The sequence below is a fragment of the Hippopotamus amphibius genome, chromosome X (genome assembly GCF_030028045.1).
Source record: "Hippopotamus amphibius kiboko isolate mHipAmp2 chromosome X, mHipAmp2.hap2, whole genome shotgun sequence".
Lineage (NCBI taxonomy): Eukaryota > Metazoa > Chordata > Mammalia > Artiodactyla > Hippopotamidae > Hippopotamus > Hippopotamus amphibius.
In genome coordinates, this window is record NC_080203.1 from 49,098,707 (window position 1) to 49,119,560 (window position 20,854).

The following is a 20,854-nucleotide window of genomic DNA, read 5'->3' on the forward strand; positions in this document are numbered from 1 at the left end:
AAGTTATGAGTTTTAATTTAATGTTTGCAATAACAGGATGGTGCATTTTAAAGATGATGATCAGCTAACATGTTTTGTTTTCTTTGAGGCTGAAGGACAGGAAAATTCAGAATTAAGGAAGAAAAAAAGGAAGAAATTAGGTTAATTGATAAGAATTTATTGATCTTTCATACTGTGGTACACAGAATTCTTATAGGACTCCCCAGATTTCTGCTGTCTGGTGTACATACCCTGTATAATCTCCTCCTCTTGAGTGTGGGTGGAGCCTGTGAATATAGTGAGAGATCATTCTCTTGATTATGTTACATTTTGTGGTAAAAGGGATTTTTCAGATGTAATTAAGTTCCCAAACTAGTTCTGTTTAAGATCAGGAGATTATTCAGATGGGCCTTACTTAATCACCTAAAACTAGATCTAGAATTTAGAGTGAAGAAGTCAGAGATTTGAGGCATGAGGAAGATTTGGTGCAATGTTGATGGCTGGAAGATGAAGGAGGTCAAATGTCACGCAATCTGACTGATAGCTAGTAAAGAAAAGTAGACCTCCATCCTACAATTACTAGGAACAAAATTATGCCAAAGTTAAGAATGAGCATGGTAGAAGCTTTCCCCCCACATCCACCATCTAAAAAAGCCCAGACAACATCTTGCTGTACCCCTAATTCATGGAAACTGTGAGGTAATAAATTTGTGTCACTTTAAGATGCTCTTTGTGGTAATTTATTATACATAAGCAGAAGACCTATATACACACTCTATGGCATTTCGTTATAGCAGCCTGAGCTGACAAAGACATCCTACCCATACCTCTAGAAATAGAACCCTCATTAAAGTATTTTTTTTTGTAAACCATCTGAATGAATTGTGTTCCCTACCAGGATCCTTAGTGGAGCACAAACCAGGCCAGCTATCTGCTAGTTTTGTCCTTTCAAAAATTGTACCTGGTGCTTCTTTGAAGTCTAGAAGTTAAAACACATCATGATTCTAAGTTTTGGGACTTCCTAGGTGGCGCAGTGGTTAAGAATCCACCTGCCAATGCAGGAGACACCGGTTGGATCCCTGCTCCAGGAAGATCCTACATGCCACGGAGAGACTAAGCCCATTCGCCACAACTATTGAGTCTGTGTGCCACAACTACTGAAGCCCACGCACCTAGAGCCTGTGCTCCACAAGAGAAGCTACAGTAATGAGGAGCCCACACACCACAATGAAGAGTAGCCCCTGTTCACCACAACTAGAAAAAGCCCGTGTGCAGCATCGAAGACCCAACACAGCCAATAAATAAATAATAAAATCAGATCTAAAATAATTGAAGCCATTTAAAAAAAAAAAAGAATGAACCTGAAATACTGTATTTAAAAGAAATGATACTGAGTTTTGATTTCCAATGTTGTGTCCTCAGGTAGAACCAGTATGGGGTGGTTGGAGATTGATGTTTATATATTTGATATATAAACATATATATCAAACATGGGGATAGCAAACTGACTGATTCTAAGATTGAATATGAGAAACCTGTTTCGCTTTCAAATTAGCTTTTAAAAGAAATTAAGATGGTGAAGAGAGATGCTATTTACCTGGGCCACTTGCAGACCCCAGCAGTCCCTTTGCCTGATCACTACCAGCAGATTAAGCTTCCTGGACCAAATGATCTTTTATATTTCTATTTCTCTCTTATAAGCCTCTTCAAAATGATCAGATATGTCTATCTGAGGAGTTATATATGCAGAATACTGCAAGAAGAAGCTTCTTACATGCTTTTAAAGCAATTGTTTTTCTATAAAATGTTTTTTTCTTTTTTAAATAACATATATGTGATATTTAGTTAAACCTGGACCAATGAACTATTAAATCAAGAGGTAGAGAAGTGCAAAGATATAGGCATAATTAGGTAGTTTTCATTCTAAACTTTAAAAAGCATATTTAAACAGATCACAACTGGATTTTCAAATGACAGCGCTCAGCGATTTCACGACAGGAAGTTAGGATCCCGGCAGACAGTAGAAAAAAATGAAGTATTGAGAGAGGGGATCCTTCTTCAGCACAATTTTCACAGTTACTGGCCTGGTAATTGCTTTAATTTTTTAGCATATAATTTGGGGGAAACCTCTAGGGCATGTAAGTTATCTTTATTTTTACTTTTTAACTGCTAGGAATCAATTTTCTTGCTTACTCCCAACAATCCCATCTTTTAGAATAATGAAATTTTATGAAGTCATCACTTGCTTCTTGTAGGCTGGTGACATTTCCCTGCCCTTCTATGGACATTCTGATTTTTGACACTCTGAACACTTCTGACCTAGTTAGTTACAACTTTCTCTAGTGTCTAATTTTCTTTAATGTTCCCTCTAAACTTTTGACCCTGTTTGGGGATGGTGGTGCTCATATTAAGCACAGAATTTGATAATCACAGTGTAGCATTCAGATATTTTTGTTACTACTCATCGCATCAGTCTACTTCTTGAGGCTTTTTTTCTCTAATGTAGATCATCAGAAGTCTGTGCCATATTATATCTGTTTTTGAACTGCAGAACTGAGAATGTATCATTATGTACTGAAATTCTTGAACTCTTGAAATCTATTCCATTTCATCTCACAACTGCACTTATTATACAGTAATGTAATTACATACATCATTCTTATGGGGTTTTGAAGTGTTCACTTCAAGTGTCTGGAAGCAGTAGACATTTTCACTTGGTTTTAAAAATAGCTGAAGTGATCAGCATCTGAACATTGTATACCAACTTAAGGCATATATTCTATGCCTAAGTAAGACTAAGACTTTACAGGAAGGATAATAAAAAACCGAACTTCTGTTATAGTGCCTGTACCAGAGGGTTTGCATGGCTTACTGCAATTTTTATTATAGAGTATTGCCTATGCCCTCTGAGACTTGTAACATTTAGAATCACTTTTATCCCGCCATCCTGCCTAATAATCTAAAGAACATCTGACAATTACAGGAGGCTTTGCATCCCAAAGGGCTTTAGAAACTACACATGTGTAGGAATTACCTCAACACTGAAAGGCATCTTGCTTTGGGGATGAGTCTAAGGAATCTTTCATGACCACAACTAGACAGACCTTTGAGTTTATGACTCTTTCTAAAGAGAAGGCAACACACACATTAATTTTGCAACTGTTTGACTCTATATCATTTAGAAAGGAAAAGGTCACATGTTTCAACTGGATCATCGCACCTAAAAGATATTTTTGGAGATGGTTTGTGAGCGTTCTCTTTGAGTAGCAGACTTTTGTGTAAAACTTAGGATGGATATGACAAGGTATCATGCGCCTTCTTTGAAGCACTTGCTTCACTAGACCACATTTCTGCATGAGCTTTTCCTTTCTATTTTGGGAATTAGGCAACATGTTAGTCACCATAGATCATCTTCCAACCTTATTAATTTTGGCCCCTATGCCCACTCTACTTCCTTGTATTTTAACTCAGTTGTAAATTGGAAAATCTTAGAATTAGGAGAGAGGTTAGTAGTTATTATAGCTATCATTTATTGGGTGCTTTCTATTAGTTAAGGTAACACTGACATAAAAATTAAATTTAAGAAGAGTGGCTTCACACAATACAATTCATTGTTCTTGTAATGTTCATTAGGTGAAAGAAGTGGGGCATTCCTGATTTAGTAATTTAAAAACCCAGTGTGTTGGAGGCTCTGAAACCTTCAATAAGTGGCACTGCCTTCCATCTAGCACATACAGGGAGAGTGGAGGATTTTGCAGGAGGTTTTTATAAGACAGGACTGTAATTGGCATACAACACATCCACCTACATTTCAATGGCTACAACTCTGTAAAGTTATTACCCTTAAATGCAATTGAGGCTGAGAGATGTAGACTAGCTGTGTACCTAGGGATATGAAAACAGGCTTGGTGGATAGATATTCCATCTCTGCCATACCTAATATGTGCCAGGCATGTGCTAAGTAGTGATTTTTCTTACCTTTTATTGTTTAATTCCCACAGAAACTGTGCAGGATTCATTTTTATTATACCCATTTAGTAGATGAGAAAAGTGTGGCTCAAACTGGGGATAAACTTTGTCCAAAGTAATTTAGCCTGTAAATGTCAGACCAGGGATTTGTACCCAGGTCTGGTGCCAAAACCCATGTAAAACAACAGGTCCAAGTTATCCACACTCAGATAAAAGAATATGTCTAAGCCTACTATCAGCTTCAAAAATCCCTAGGATGGAAACCTTATAACTTTCTTTGATAGCCCATTCCAGTGTCTTTTCATTTTAAGATTAAAAATTTCCTCCTTATATCTTATATAAACACATTTAGAATTACTTACTTTGGAATGTTTGAAGAAACTAAAAGAGGAAAATATAAATCTTTCACAACACTACAACCCAACAACTACTGTTAACCTATAGTCGTATTTATGGGTATTTAAGTACATTTTGTTCTACAGAATTATACATATTTTATTTCAACATACTACTTTTGTAAGCTAAAAAGCCTATCATGAAAAAGTTTCCATTTCTTAAGACACTTTCAAAATATCATTTTTTACTAATAATGACTGCAAAATATTTCTTTCTTAGACTGTGCCATTATTTACTCAATCAATAAATCACTTCGGGATATTAAAGTTGTGTCTAACATTTTGAAATTTTTAAATGATGCTGCTACAAAGATAATAAATACCTCCATAAGTATTTTGCCTTTATTTTGAAGATGAGGATAACATCAAGTCCATTTTTAGTCTTTATTACTTCTCCAAGATTAGCACATATTGTGTATTGATCAAAGTTATGGTGAGACCTGAGATAGTATTGATAAAAGACTTTTGAGTACGTCAGAGAAAGTTAGGCTATTAAATTGAGTTTGTTTTTATTACTATGAGGCATAGAGAACTGGCCTGTGATAATTTCTATGTAAAATACAGAATGAAAGATGTTTTTAACCAATTTAATGTCATGTAGCTTTAAAAAGTGGGTCAATATCAGTAACTTGCCATGGGTAGAAGAGGCTAATTGATTTTGCTGCCACCTATGAGCACAAATAAGCATCGGGTCTCATGCTGCTTATTGGTTGCCTAGACAGAGTATGTATTTATTTAGCATTAGCAAACTCAAGAAAAATTTTCTTAGTTTCACATTGCTTTATTATGCCTAATAGCTTACTTCAACAAACAATTCAGTCCTGTGGAACAGACTGGATGACTAATGTTGTCTGTTGGCACAGACTCTGGCAGAATGTTGTTCTCAACATCAAAGCAAACAGTTGCAGAGCTGTCCACAGAATGCATGACGCTGCAGAATGCTTGACATCATGGGGTTTACACCATTAGTGTTAGACATAGTCCATACTCCCAACACATTTAAAATATTACCAAACATGGATAATATATAAATGTGGGCATTCAATAGAACACATGCACACACAAATATACTAATTATTCCACATACAGAGATAACATCTGTACCAGTGTAATCTCTGAGATAGGGAACATTTTTTAATTCAGTAAAACAAAAATGCCAGGGTTCTTTCATACACTCTTGGCAGGGAGGGAGTTTAAATTGAAACAAACTCTTTGAAAGGCAATTGGGAAGTATTTATTAAAATTCAAAATATACTATGCAATCAACAAGCAGTCTCACTTATAAGATTCCATTCATAGGAAAAGCAATAATAATACAGATAAGTAAAAATATTTATGTGCAAGGATAGCTATTAAAGTTTTTTTTGTAATAATAAAACAAAAATGTACCTAAAACTGGGGAGAACTTAAATGTTCATTAAAAAGGAATGATATATCTATTCAATGGAATATTATGTAGTAATTATCAAGGAATGGTTTAGAGCTATATGTGTTAGGCTGGAAAGGTGTTCATATCATATTAATGAGAAAGGAAAATTATAATATGAACCCATTTTTGTAAATAAAGCATATATTCTTATATATCTCTAACTAAACATCTCTCTCTATATATATATAGATGCCAATATGAATATAATTTTATGTTTGTAAAACCAGAGGAGAAAAATAGGAAGGACAAAAACCAAATGTTCCCAGTGCTTTCCTCTGGAAAATATGGCTTGAGCTGGTGGGGATCAGGTTTTTACAGACATACATATACAGAATAAGCATGGATACATACATAGATATACATATATATAAGCATATATATTATATTTAAGAGATTTATGGGTAATTTTAAACTTACTTTTTATATTTTTATAGTTTTCACTATTACTGAATTTCATTCATTCATTCAATCACTCATTCATTCCAGGTATGTATCTTGACTCAAAACTTGGTTAAAATTTAAGATGCTAAATAGATGGCTATTGCTAGATCTCTTTTGCTAATTGGGTCAGATTTTTAAAGCTCCAGTTTAGGATTTACTTATGTAGGTAATGAGACAGGATGAGATGGATGTGTCAAATCAACAGCAATTCTACAAATCTAATTTTAATCATTGGTTACCACTCCTTAACCTGTCATATAATTTACCAAGAAAAAAAAAAATAGTCCACCAGGTTGGTTAGCATTTCAGTTTACTCTGTTTCTTTTCATGCCCTTTCACATGTGTGTTAGTGAGCAATGCAATAGCTGGACACACTGAAATAGAAGTATTTGCAATTCTTAATGAGCCACAAACCAGAGAATTGGATTAGATTAATCAGTCCTTCTGGATAAGTAAGAATTGATCCTCTGTTGCAAATAGTACGATGAAATCTGTTAGTCATACTTTAAAGCTACAATAAAAGAGGTTAGATATGAGCTCCATAAAATACTGACTTTTGGAGGTAGCCTTTTTGCATCACAAACTGGAATTCACTTTTGGGCAGTAATGACCATAGAGAACCACTGAATCAATAATTTTGCCCCAATATTTTGTTGTTATTAAATGAAACTCATCATCACAGAAGAAACATCAAAAATACCACACGCAGAAAAACTGCCTTCTGTGACAAAGTGATTGTGTCCTGAGTGGCCCGTCCTACATAACATAAAAATTTGATACAATTGACCTGCTTCCCTGACACATTATGGAGATATGTTGCTTCGCTCTCATTGCTAGTGTAGACAGGTTTTGAGTAACAGAGACTTGACTTACAAATAAATATAAGTACACCTATGGTCGTATGTTAGAGAATCTTAATATTGGATTTGCCAGTCCTTTTCAGAGCAATAATTGGGAAGGAATTTTTCTAAGGAGATGCCATCTCATTTAGATGTACAAAGTGATTAGATATAGTTGAACTACCATTAATAATATTACTGGGAGCTAAACTTGACTGAGGAAATTTTATGCACTGAAAACTCTGTTAGAATTTTAATTAACTTATTTAATCATCATAGGTCTATGAAATAATTACTATTATTATCTCCAATTCATAGATGTGGAAATAGAACTTACAGAAGTTAGCTAGCTGGCTGATAATCACATGATAAATTGGCAGTTGAGTAATATTTCAAACCCAGGTCTGTAGGATTCCAAATCCCATGCTTTTAATTAATGAGTATCTAATATTTCTTTAATATTAGGCACATTATTTGATGGACATTATGGATGAAATAACCTTTGGCAAGTTGAACAAAGAATATAAGAGCAATTTATACCATTATTTTTATCTAATTTTATTAACATTTGGGGAACATAAACTATTAATAAACTAGGAATTGCTTACCTTATATTTATGTAGTTACCATTTCTATTATAAAGATATGTCCCAGGAGGATTTACACAGTGCTTTAGTTTTAATTAATCTTTCAACTACATTTAAAAATAATTTAAAAGTCAATAAATGCCCCTCCAGATCCCCATACCATCCTTCCCACCTTGAAAGTGCAACCTGAGTGTCTACCTTAAAGAATACCTTGTCTTCTGGCTTCATTTTGGGTTAGTACTAAGGGGAGAATGAGGAGATCAATCAGATGAAGATAGTGAGGTTGAAGTAGTTTCTCTCCTTCCTTTGAGGTCACCACAGACTAACTGCATCTGTAAAGAAGCCACATAGCTACTCCATCTCAAGATTTTGTCACCATTAACCTCCCCTGGCCCATTTAGACTTTTCCTTATTCTTTACCGGCCCCAGGGGTGTGCCTTATTATTTCCAGAGGTATTCCTACATACCATCCACATCTTTGAAAATATTCCTCATTTCATATTCTCTTCAAATCATCCAACTTGTATGAACTGACTGATTTTATACCCAGACACTGATTGATGTACACGTACATCACTCTGTAAACTGTGTGCGGGTTAAAAAACTTAATCTTTCCAGAGAAAACTGAATTGATTTTAGGTTGGGGGGTATAGCAATAACAGAGATATTCCTTGATAGTATCTCTAAGCAAATTCTCAAGGCCCAAACCATCACCTTACCTGGAGCATCTTCTCTTCCCATTGTATCATTTTGATTCCCTGGAATAACCTTAAGTTGCCAGCACAACGGAGGAAGCTTTTGCATATCTGGAGGTAGTGTGAGCGGAAGATTTCAGCGAAAGATTGGGCTTCCACATTTTTCATGGAAATTGGAATCTTTCCTTATCAAAATTGTATCATTCATCTCTGTAGTGACTAGGCAATTGAGGCTAATCTCCTTGGCTGTCATGGACTAACACATTACACACTTACACATTGGCATAACACCTGACTCAAATTTTTTCTTCGAAGTGCTTTTATAGCTGATTCTTATGTTTCTTCACATGTGTATGGGAAGCAACATGAGAGCAAAACTATGCTGAATTTTACATATAAAGTCTAAAAAATGGATAAGAGTAATCCTTGCCATGTTAATTCATGAGGTGTTTGTGATGCTTAATATCAATATATATCATGATATGAATGTCCTACATAAACTCTATAGCACTACACACTTGTTTGTAATGCTTCTGCTGCAGTTGCTACTGATGATGTTAAAATAAACTTCTCCATTTTACTTCCCATTTAGATTTTAAGTTCTGTGTGGGTAGATAACAATCAGCAATAATAAGCTGCATACCCTGTTGTCATATTAAATACTTCATGTATTTTGTACTGAATGAAAAATAGCACTAGACCAAGTGCAATTCTATTTACAAGACCTAAATTATTGTAAAACTAGTTGCAAACCAATTAGGAAGAGAGGTAAATAATTGTATATCTTAATTCAAAGAGAGATGATCTATTTATTGGATGTTCTTACTGGGAAGGTAATATGTTTTATTTAGTCCCAATTTTGAGATTTTTTTCCGGATTTCAATAGAATCTCTTTCACTAGGCATGAATGAATGAAAGTTTTAATTGGGACACAGTTTGTAGAAAAACATCTGAGTAAGCAGTCATCTAGAAGTTGGTTTCTAATGTCAGGACAGCAAAGTTGGAGAAATGTCCCTTTCCTTTAGGTTGATCTAACCCTGGAGGTGGCCAGGGTTACTGGCATTACCCAGCTTTTTCTGTGGCAGGGCTTCTCTTCTTTTTGTTATTTTGTTATCTTTTATTCAGTATGCCCTCAGTCTCCTCAGAGAAGCCTGTGGAAGCAGGACAGTGGTTGGGTAGTTCTTTGAGAAGTCAACAACAAATGTAAAATATCTGAAGGTTAAAGCAGCAGCACCTGTAACTCAGCTTGTTTTCATTATAATAATCAAGACAAACAGATCATTATTTGGTATAAACTAACAGTTTTGTTGGTTTTAAATCTAATGCACGTAATTAGTTTTATTATTATTTTAATGGTGGAAATATAAACATTGAACCTAAGGTATATTCCACAAAAGATAATTCCTCAAGGGTTTAAGAGATACTATCCACTTGCATGTATGTTATATACTGGTCTGGACCTAAGTTGGATTATTAAGACCAAAAATAATTATGAAGCCAGGTTTATGTTGGTTGATAACCAGAGACAGCACTAATTATCACTGGTAGGTAGAAATTTAAGGGAGATGTGATTTGTTCAAAGTAAATTAAGCAAGAGAGTCTATGGATTTTATGCTGTCTAGGTGCTATTTTGTATAATTGCAAAATCTTGTGTAAAATGAAGAGTAATATAAGAAAATCGTAAGTTGGAGTAATTTACCTTTCCAAGATCTAGTGATACTGGGAAGGAGAGGAGGAAATATGTGAAAGGCAAAAAAATGTGTTGGGCATGCAGGTGGCAGAAACATTCTCAAGGATTTCTGCCAGGGAGTCAAGGGAGACAAAGCTAAATAGTAAGGTTGCATTTCCTTCAAATCTGCATATTCGGCAGCCCTTAAGCCATTACCTGCAGCTGAGGAGCTCCAATAAAAGTGATTTAAAAACTCATTCTGGCTTCCTCCAGATGCCAGCCCCCTAGGGTTGCCACCACACATTATTTAATATGGGCTTGATGGTTTCAATTCCCTTCCTGATGCCTGATTCAACTCTTCTATAGGCGGCTCCTTCTGTCTATAACTGATGAGGTGTTGCTAAATTATTGGAATTGTTCTAGTATTTCCTAGTGTTTTTCGCCATCTATTTCTTTCACTTTATTTCTGATTTACTTTGGCTTCTTTTTAAAATTTATATTTATTTTTCAATATTATTGTCCTCTACCCAAACTCTTGGTACCTGACTGAAATAATATTGAAATCTGCATTCATAGGATTATATTTTAGCATGCCACCTAATGAACATCTTGTTAAAAGAATAAAAGATGATTATGATACCAAAGACCTCTTCCCTTAGAAGAAGAAAAGGTGCTTTGCAAAATTACCTTTTTTAACCTTTAATTTAATTTTTTAATTAAACCATCTTTGAATCCCTGGAATAAATATCACTTAATTGTGGTGCATGATCCTTTTAATGTACTGTTGAATTTAGTTTGCTAATATTTTATTGAGGATTTTTGCCACTTTGGCAGGAATATTGACTTGTAATCTTCTTTTCCTGTGGTGTCCTTGTCTCGTTTTGGTTTCAGGGTAATTCTGGCCTTACAAAATGATTTTGGAAGTGTTCCTTTCTCTCCTCCTTTTTGGAAGAGTTTGAGGAGGATTGATTTTAATTCTTCTTTGAATGTTTGGTGAAGCCATCTGGTCCTGGACTTTGGTTCTTTTGGGAGGTTTTTTCATAATTTTGTAATTACTAGAATCTTATGCACTTAAAAGGGGATTATTTCTGGGAGTAGCATTTCTTCACTAAGTAGGTCATTTACATGCATACAACTAAAAATAATAAACATGTATAACCAAGATGTTGCTGGTGTTTTTTTTACCAATCTGTTATCACTGGAGGATTAATTAACTGGGAGCAGTGAGGAGGGAATTTGCAAGTTGTGTTGTAATTTTTGGTTTACGTCTCTATTCCTCTCACTATAAGTTCTGGGAGATCATGAATGTTTTTTATTCATTTTCATATTCTCACACTGCATGTTTATCAGAGGTGCTCACTCAATACATGCTGGATCAGGTGGTAATGTAAATTGATGCAGCCATTATAGAAATGGTATGGAGATACCTCAAAACATTAAGAATAAAACTACCATATCCAACTATTTCACTTCTGTGTATTTATCCAAACAGTGTGAAAACACTAATTGGAAAAGATATATGCACCCCTATACTCATTGCAGCCTTTATTCAGCCTTATTTACAATAGCCAAGATGTGGAAAAAACTGAAATTCCCAACAATGGATGAATGGATAAAGAAGATGTTATATATATATGTGTGTGTATATATATATATACACACACACACACATATATATGTATATACATATATATATAATGTAAAAGTACTCAGCCATAAAAAAAGATGAAATCTTGCCATTTGCTACAAATGGATGGACCTTAATGGTATTACGCTAAGCGAAATAAGTTACACAGAGAAAGACAAATACCATATGATTTCATTTATCTGTGGAATCAAAATAAATGAGTAAATGAACAAACCAGACACATAGATACATAGCAGAACAGTGGTTGCTAGAGGGGAAGGAGGGGAGAGTAAAAACTGGTAAAGGAGGTCAACTTAATGGTGATGGATGGAAACTAAACCTTTGGTGGTGAGCATGCTGTAATGTGTACAGAAGTTGGAAAAAATAGTATATATATAAAGCATATGTTATAAACCAATAAAAAATACATGCTGGATGAATAAATTAATGGTTCTGATAGTGTATTCCTTTTTGTAGACTTGGTTCTATATCACACAGAGTTTCACATTCTGTGTTTGACCATGCCACTTCATACTTCCCATCAGACTGGTCAGGTCTTTGTATCTTGGCTGATATTAATCTGATACCTTAAAAGATGTTTCTGTTTTTTTTGTCCATAATTGCTCATATTTCAGTCTTTGTAACATATTGCAAACACTTATCGGCTACATTTCTTAAAGCTATGTATATATTTTTTCTTTCTGTTAAACACTCCACAAATCCATATAAGAAAGAAAGCCAGATGCACAGCTTTCATCCAATATGAGTTTGCTCTGCTGATGCCCTTTTAAAAGTGCATATACATCTGTGATGGGAGTCAAATTTATAATGTTCCATGATACTAGGTAGAAAAAAACAATTCTTTTGGTTGTGTGGTACCTCAATTTTGTCTCCTACTATCATATATTTGCCACAGATATATCATATATATCTTTCCTTGCTGCTTTCCTGGTTCTTATTTGTTTCATTCACCCCTATATGTGGGCTGCAGTAGCATCCTTTGTCTTTATATATACTGATTTTAAGAGATCGTGTATACTTCCTTATGCCGTTTGGGGAAAAGTCAGCTATAACGTTGTAAGGGCCAAGAATAAATGAAACTAAACCTAATGTCATATAGTCATCGTAATACTCTTGGGTAATATATAATTCAACATTTTAAGAAATAGTGATCATCCTCTTTCGCAAAATGTTTTTTCTTATCAAACCATAAAAGCTGCTACAGCTATATTTTCTTTAGCTGCTTTCTCTTCCCTCCTTGAAGCTTCTTTGGTGAGGAGATGTTTGCAGATCTAATGTATTGAATTTTTTTTTTTCTCTAGACATATGGTTTTCTATCAGGGATATCGTAGGGACCTAGATTTCTAAAGCTACTTCCTATTAGTCTAATTGAATATACTTATTAATGTGTGCAGAATGATAAATTTCTGTTATAAAGTAGAGCTGCATTGTTCTGGAAAACTATGCCTTGATAGATTTCATGCACCTCTATTTTCTTACTATCTTTCATTTTTTTAAGATAATGCAGATAAATAACAGAGATACTAGCACATCAGCTTTGTGTCCAAGTTTATCTTAGGCCTCTTAAATGATCCTGGATACAAATACCAAGTTGAAATGTCTTTGATGGTTTGCTTCTCAGTGGTTTTGGACACAGCAAGAACAAAGGGTAAATGTGGGTGTCTTCTCTCTCCTTAGTATTCCTCTTTGCCAGTTTGGGAGTTCAATTATGCTAATCAAATCCATCAGGAGTTGACAGGTGGTGAGTGGGTAGTAGAATTGCAACCTACTTAGCATAAAAGTAATGTTTAGTGCAATTCCTATGAAATTGTATGGTATGGTATTATTTTAATGAGTGAATTAACAAAAGCGAGCCAGTCACTTCACTGTTTTCACCATTCATTATTTAAACAGAACTCATCTTGATTGTCCATGCTGGTCTCAGGAGATGCATCATTTATAATCCAAGCATATTATTAACAAACGATGTCATATAAAAATTAGACAATTTCATACCTTTCAAATCCAGTGAGGCAGGACATATTTCAGTAATATTTTATGTTTCTATACCCTACATAGTAGATATCTAAATATTTCTTAAATATTGAATTAACATTCTGTCTGTGGGTGCTGTATAACCTGCCTATGATCTAAGGTCCCAGTATATCTATAAATTAATTACTCTAATTCTTCCTATGAATAACATTTTAATTTTTCTGAACATTTAACATAGCAACAGAGAGTTGTATAAGTGGAAAAATATTATTTCCTCCACTTAAGATGAACTACAGTAAAGATGAAAAGGTGGTTGTTGTGTGGTTGAACATTGTCAGTAATGGAATTTAAATGTTCTTAAAAACATAAAATAATGCAAACTTTTTAAGATATAGGCCAATAGTAGATTGTTATTGCTGTTCAAATGACATGGAAATAAAAATTGGAAGCATATGGAAAAGAGGTTTGAATCATACATGCACTCAAAGTGTTACCTTTTGGCTTATTTTCTGAGAAAGGGTTAGGCATAAAACTTCATGCTTTATATGCCAATACAAGAGGCATGCTCTTTGGTTCATAATCAGTTTCAGGAAATCATTGCAAATAGCAGTATATACACTGTGGTGTATCTTCATTTTTAAAATTAAACCTGGTAATTTATGAAATAACTAACACTTTAATATGAAGACCACTAGGATCGCTTCTCGGCCTTTTGGCTAAGATCAAGTGTGAAGACCACTAGGAAAAGGGATTCAAGGCCACCTGAATAGATGTAATAGAAACTTGTTGCTCTTTTGGCTGTCCATTGTCTGACTATCCATTTGGTAATGTACTAATTGGACACCGTATCTCATTTTCCATTCATAATTAAAGGCTTTCTTTTCCCCTGGCAGCCAGGTTATGGATATATAACCTAGGCTCAGCTAATTGGTTGCTACCATCCAGACTATGAAACTAAAGTGAGTACCACAAGATTGAAATAATGGATAATTAATTTATGGAAGCTACTACTACGTCTAGCAGTAGTAGAGATGGTGTTTAGAGGAGGTGGAAACCTAAAATATCGGTGTCTCTATCCTGGCCAGATTGTTTCAGCTAAAAATGATTATTTTGTTCTTAGCTTCTTATCCTTCCAAACCTCATTTGGTTTCTGCCAGGCTTAGAAGTGTGTTTTCTCAGCCAATATAATAGTATCCAATATAAACTTCCGATGAATTCCTTTTTACTTACTAGAATAGCTAGAGTTCATTACTATTAGTAGCAGACAAAAATAATGACAGATACCATATAATGCTACCTAATTTCCTTGCACTAATGATGTTTAACAGACTCCAGATCACTTGTTCTGTAGATTATAGGAGACCATCATATCTAATTTAACACCTATGAGTAGATTGATACATTTGGTATAACAAAGGGGATGTGTAAAATTTACCAAATACAATATTTTTGTTTACTTTTTTGAGAATGATTCATTTTCTCTTACAGAAGAGATAGCATGTAGAAAACTGTTTAATAATAATATATGTAGCTTGATCTGGAAGGCATGAGCTATAGAAACAAGAATTCCTGGGTGTTAATTTTGGCTTTGCTCCTTGCCACCTATGTGCCCTATGTAAGTTACATAAGTATCCCCATCTTTAAAAAGATCATAAGAATCATTGTGAGGATTACGTGATATAATATTAAATATTACATTGCAACAAGCACAGAGCCTGGTGTGCAATTATCATTTAATTAATAATTATTTTTGCTAAACATTTATTAAATGCTTAGCATGAGTCAGGAACTGTGATGTTCTATATATGACATAAATGCAAATAACCTTCAAAACAAAACTATGAAGTAAGTGCTGTTTTTATCCCCATTTCACAGATGAGGAATAAGGAAAGTGAAGCAGAGAGAGGTTACAAAATATCCTCAAGGTCACACAGCAACAATTCCATCATTTCCATTTTCTTTCTGCTTAAATTTGTGGCTCTTTCCTCTTCCAGTCTTTCTTTTTATTTGAACCTTCAAATTTCAATTCTATTGTTGCTTTATTCTTTGTGAACTGCAGGGTTGTTGGCCAACAACTTACAAATAATTCCAAAGTAATTTGTGAGTAGAGCCAGAAACAAGTTACCTAGCTCTTAGTGTCTTTTTTAAGAACATAAAGACATTCACATATAACCCCCTCACTGGAGAAATTATCCTAATAATCTAAGATAAATTTTCATTTTTGAAACATTCAAATTATCTTTTGATAGATCATTTGCATGTCACTTTCAAATCATATTACCCTCAGATTAAGAGAAAATAAAAAGGGACTTCCTTATTAGAAAAGCTGTATCATGATGATCTCAGTGAAACAAAGTTTATGTGTGCCAGCCTAGTTCTTGAGTGAGCAACAGTTTTTGTGTGACAGAAAGACCCCTCATCGCTGGACTCTTGTTAGACTCAGGCAGAATAAAAGATCCCAAAGGCTATTTCTCCAGATTAGGTTTTAAACATGTGGCCATGGGCAGTGCTGACACACCTGGAAAAATGCCCCTGTGGCAAAGAAAGGCAACAGTGCTGCCAGTCATCAGCATCTAATTCTCCCATTTCATAAAATGATAAAAAATTAAAAGCTGTTCTAAAAGCAGGGGGATTTGAATCTGGCTTAGTATCAGACCCTGTAGCTATGCTCATGAATCAGTGTTGTTTCTCCTCTTGGGTGCAAGCCCATTCTGGAATCCATGCCATCTGTTGTTGCTTCTATTTTCTATTTAAGCTTCTCTTTTTGTAAAGAGTGAGAGAAGCTCTGATTGACAAGCATTTTTATTTATTTTTTATTTCTTAAAGGATGTTGTCATATGAGGATGAAATGCAGTTCTTCATTTCCAGTGATGCACTGAGATCTCATTAGGCTATACAATCTGATAAGAGGCTGATTATAACTCTCCACCCAACTGCAGGCTGGAACTTGGGTTATGCAAGAATGATCAGCAAGTGATGTCTTTTCCCAAACCCTTCAATCATTTTATAAGTCCTCTTTGGGAAATATTTCCAAGTGTTTTTGACAAATGCACAGTGCTGGAAAAACAAAGTTATACATTTCTTGATTATACACTTATTTGAAAATTTATTTTACCAATATCATATTTCCACCAACTACTAAGGGTCATACTAAGTGCATGGGGAATCTATCCAATATTTTATTCTAAAAGACAAGTCTTATAAATAAGAAAAATCTATCTAGTATCTACACATCTTATGTGGACAAAATCCATGTAGATTATACACATATTATATGCATAGCTCCTTCAATTTCCACTTTAATTGGTCATCTTATGAAAAATGTGCAATTAAAAAATTGCAAAGATATGAGAGTTTGTAGAGATAACTTTTTAAAGTTAAAATATCTAACTCTCTGGAGAACCGCACATACTAGAATTTCACCATCGGTCAAAAAGATATTTATTGAACTCTGGATTTCGTGAAATAGATTCTGTTGTTTTCCTTTACCAGGAACCCTTTAGGATGAGCTCATGATGACTATAAATCATTATGTTAATATGTTGCTGAGGCAGGTAAACATTTAATACTCATGCAACATTTTTTTGAGCTCCTTTCTCCATGTACAAATAGGAAATATTATCCCCATTATAAGAAATAATGACATGCTATCAGCATGCTTTCAGGAGATAGGCACTGTTTTTAATCTCCAAATTATTTTCATGTAATAATGGTGCATGTATAAGAGTAGGATCATAGAAACCACTGTTATTTTCCTATATAAAGATTTTAGAAAGGGAACTATTAATCTTGAAATATCTGTATGTTCCATCATCATAAACTGTTACTTTTCATCATCATTTTCATCCACCTTTTCTAGATGGATCTTCCCTGGTTCATATACACCTGCAGCTGGATTCTACAGAATGTTATTAGGCTGTTAACTATAATTTAATCATTTCATAGGACTTTTTTTGTGTGTCTTCTGCTGTAGGAAGATGGGAGAGAAAAGGCAAATTATTTTATTGACCCCTCGAATCATATGTCACTCGGTAATAAATGCCACTATTTGTCTTCAAACAAAACAGAAAATGCATATTCACATATGTACAAGTACATACTATACATATCCTTATGCTATATATAAAAGTTCTTATTGAATACTTGAATAGAGAGCAAATCTAGTGCTAACATAATATTGCTTCCAGAAACCTCTAAGCCTATACTTCCAACCCCCATCACTTGTAGTGCTGAAAGTTTTTCAGAATCTCCTCTGTTTTAAACATTCTTAATCCCCTCACCTATATGTCAGAAAAAGCTAAGTGAGAATATTGAGTTACTGGCATAACAGAATTTGCTAATAGGACAAACTAGTGTCACTTTGTAAATTCAAAATATCTGTACATGGGGCATTAAATGCTCAGGAATGAGAATGTACATTATTAAAGACAAAGTCTTTCACCCTAAGAGCTTTTGCTGTGACTTGTTGTGATGGAGTAGGCAGCATATCAGCAATAGTTCTGAAGTCTAGTACCAACAGACTCAAAATGAAGACATAACAAGAACAGTACAAAGACAATACAACAGTGAACTCTCAAACCACTAAACATATTTTCCTTAAATTTCAATGGGACTGTCTAAGAACCTACATAAAGCAGTTTTTTCTGTCTTTCTTTTTTAAATTTTAATCAATTAACATCCAAGCCACTGAAAGCAATATAGATTCTGATTCATTTATCGGTACTCAATTTTCACTGGGACAATTTGATCCCTAACTCCTCTAAAACAACCCAAAAAGGGTAAAATAATTCAAAGCCAGAGAGCTCATCCTATGATGGACTGCCACCAGACTTACATCAGCATTTCTGGGTCTCAGTTTATTCATCTGGGAAATGAGAAGATAAGATTGGATGAAAGCATATCTATATCCCTTTTATCTCTAAAGTTCTGTGATCTCAAGGGCCACAATGCTAACTTCAAGTTTTGCATCCCTTTATTTTTTATAATAAATATGCATAGCAATTCAATATAAGAATTCATTTTTTCCCTCAAGTCCTTAAAATTATTTCATTGCAAACTTGGCAGGAGATAGCTTCACACTGTAATCTGACTTTCTTAAAATTTCATTTATTTTGAGATGATGCTATATATCTCGCTCCACATCGATAGGAAATCTCTGGAGCTTCTTCTTTATCCTACCCTCCTTCTTAACTCCTCTGTTGCTTATGTACCAACTTAGGGAAGGACTTCATCACACTAGTGATGATGAGACTGATGAAGATAACTGGCTGTGAGAAAGAGCTTTTCCAGTTGCTTTCCTCCCACTTCATACAATTTGGGTTAAAGGTCAAGAAGGAAAAAATCTTTGAAACAGAAGGTGTTGGCAGTGGAAAGGGAAGTAAGAAATTTTATTTCTTGAGGTTGGCAGAAATAAACTGTAAGGGAGAAATAAATTGTAAGGGAAAGTGGATTCAGTCCTATGGTCTGAGGAATGTATTTGTGCATCTATATTGTTGCATTGAGGTTTTTTTAAATTAATTTTTATTTATTTATTTATTGGCTGCATTGGGTCTTCGCTGCTGCACAGGGGCTTTCTGTGCAGTGGCTTCTCTTGTGGTGGAGCACAGGCTCTAGGCGTGCAGGCTTCAGTAGTTGTGGCACACAGGCTCAATAGTTGTGGCTCACGGGCTCTAGAGTGCAGGCTCAATAATTTTGGCACACGGGCTTAGTTGCTTCACGGCATGTGGGATCTTCCTGGGACAGGGATTGAACCCATGTCCCCTGCATTGGCAGGTGGATTCTTAACCACTGCTCCACCTAGGAAGTCCTTGCATTGAGTTTTATCTGGCGGGGGGCAGGGGGGTGTTCATTCAGTATCATTTGCAGGAGGCTGTAACCTACATAAGATGTTATCTATAAATGCCATTATTAATTCTTTGCTAAAATTCAGTCTCCTTATTATGGTTTACAAAATTTTAGATAATCTGTCCCCTGTCTTTCCTCTCTAGTCTCTTTTGCACCTCACTTTTTTACTTGCCTCAAGGAGCCTGACTTCTTATAGTCTATGTTGTTGCCAGTCTGAATTTTTTTTCGCTTCTTCCCAGTGAACCATGATTAGTGCTGCCCCCAGGCCATTGTACAATCTTAAAATGCTTTCCTCAAATTTTCTTTTAGCTGATTCCTACTGCTATTTTTGTTTGTTTGTTTTCAGCATATATATGTCAACTTTTCTCCTGAGTCCTTCAAACTTTCTCTCAAAACTGACTGTCATTACAAGGTGGACACCCTTTGTTTACATTTCCATATCACCAAGTCCTTTTTTTACTATAGAAATTGTGCTCTTCTCTATTGTGTTAAGCCTTATTAACATTCATTCTCCTACCTTTAAATACTCTCCATATACCAATGACTCCAATATATATACACACACACACACACACACCACACATATATATATATATATATATATATATATATATATATATATATATATATCCTGTCCTGAACTCTCTCTAAAATCCAGACTCATATATCTAATTGTCTATTCAACATCTCTTTGGGGGGATACAAATAGGCAGCTCAAAATTAGCATGCCTACAATCAAACTTCTCATTTTTCATTCCCCTCAAACATGCTTTCTTCTCATTCTTTTGTATCTTAATTAATGACAAATTCACTTATTCCTGTTTCTTAGGGCAAAAACCTTGGAGTCATCTTGAGTCCAAATCATCTGACTTCTTGAAACTGACTACATCTCACCACCTCCATTGTTAATACATGGCTCAAGCCATCATCTATCTTACTGGAACTATTACAACAATTTCCTATTTCCTTCCCCTAATTTAATATTTTGCCCATTTCAGAAAATCCCCATGGTGGCAACTGGAATGTGTCAACTGAAAAGCAATGCACAACCTAAATGTTGAGAATTATGTTTCATTCAGCAACTTTCTGAAGACTTAAACCCAGAATACAGCTTCTTAGGTAGCCTTGAGGGGCTGCTCTGAAGCGGTAAGGGAGGAGCCAGAATATATAGGAGTTTTTGCAACAAAAATCACAGAGTTGGGACATCAAAAGGAAGAGACAACCTATGGAATGGGAGAAATTATTTGCAAAACAAATATCTTATGAGGTTAATATTCAAAATAAATTCATAAACTCAATAGCAAAACAAACAAAAAAGGAAATCTCCCAAAACAATCCAGTTAAAAATGGGTAGAGGGCATTTCTATACACTAACAATGAAAAGT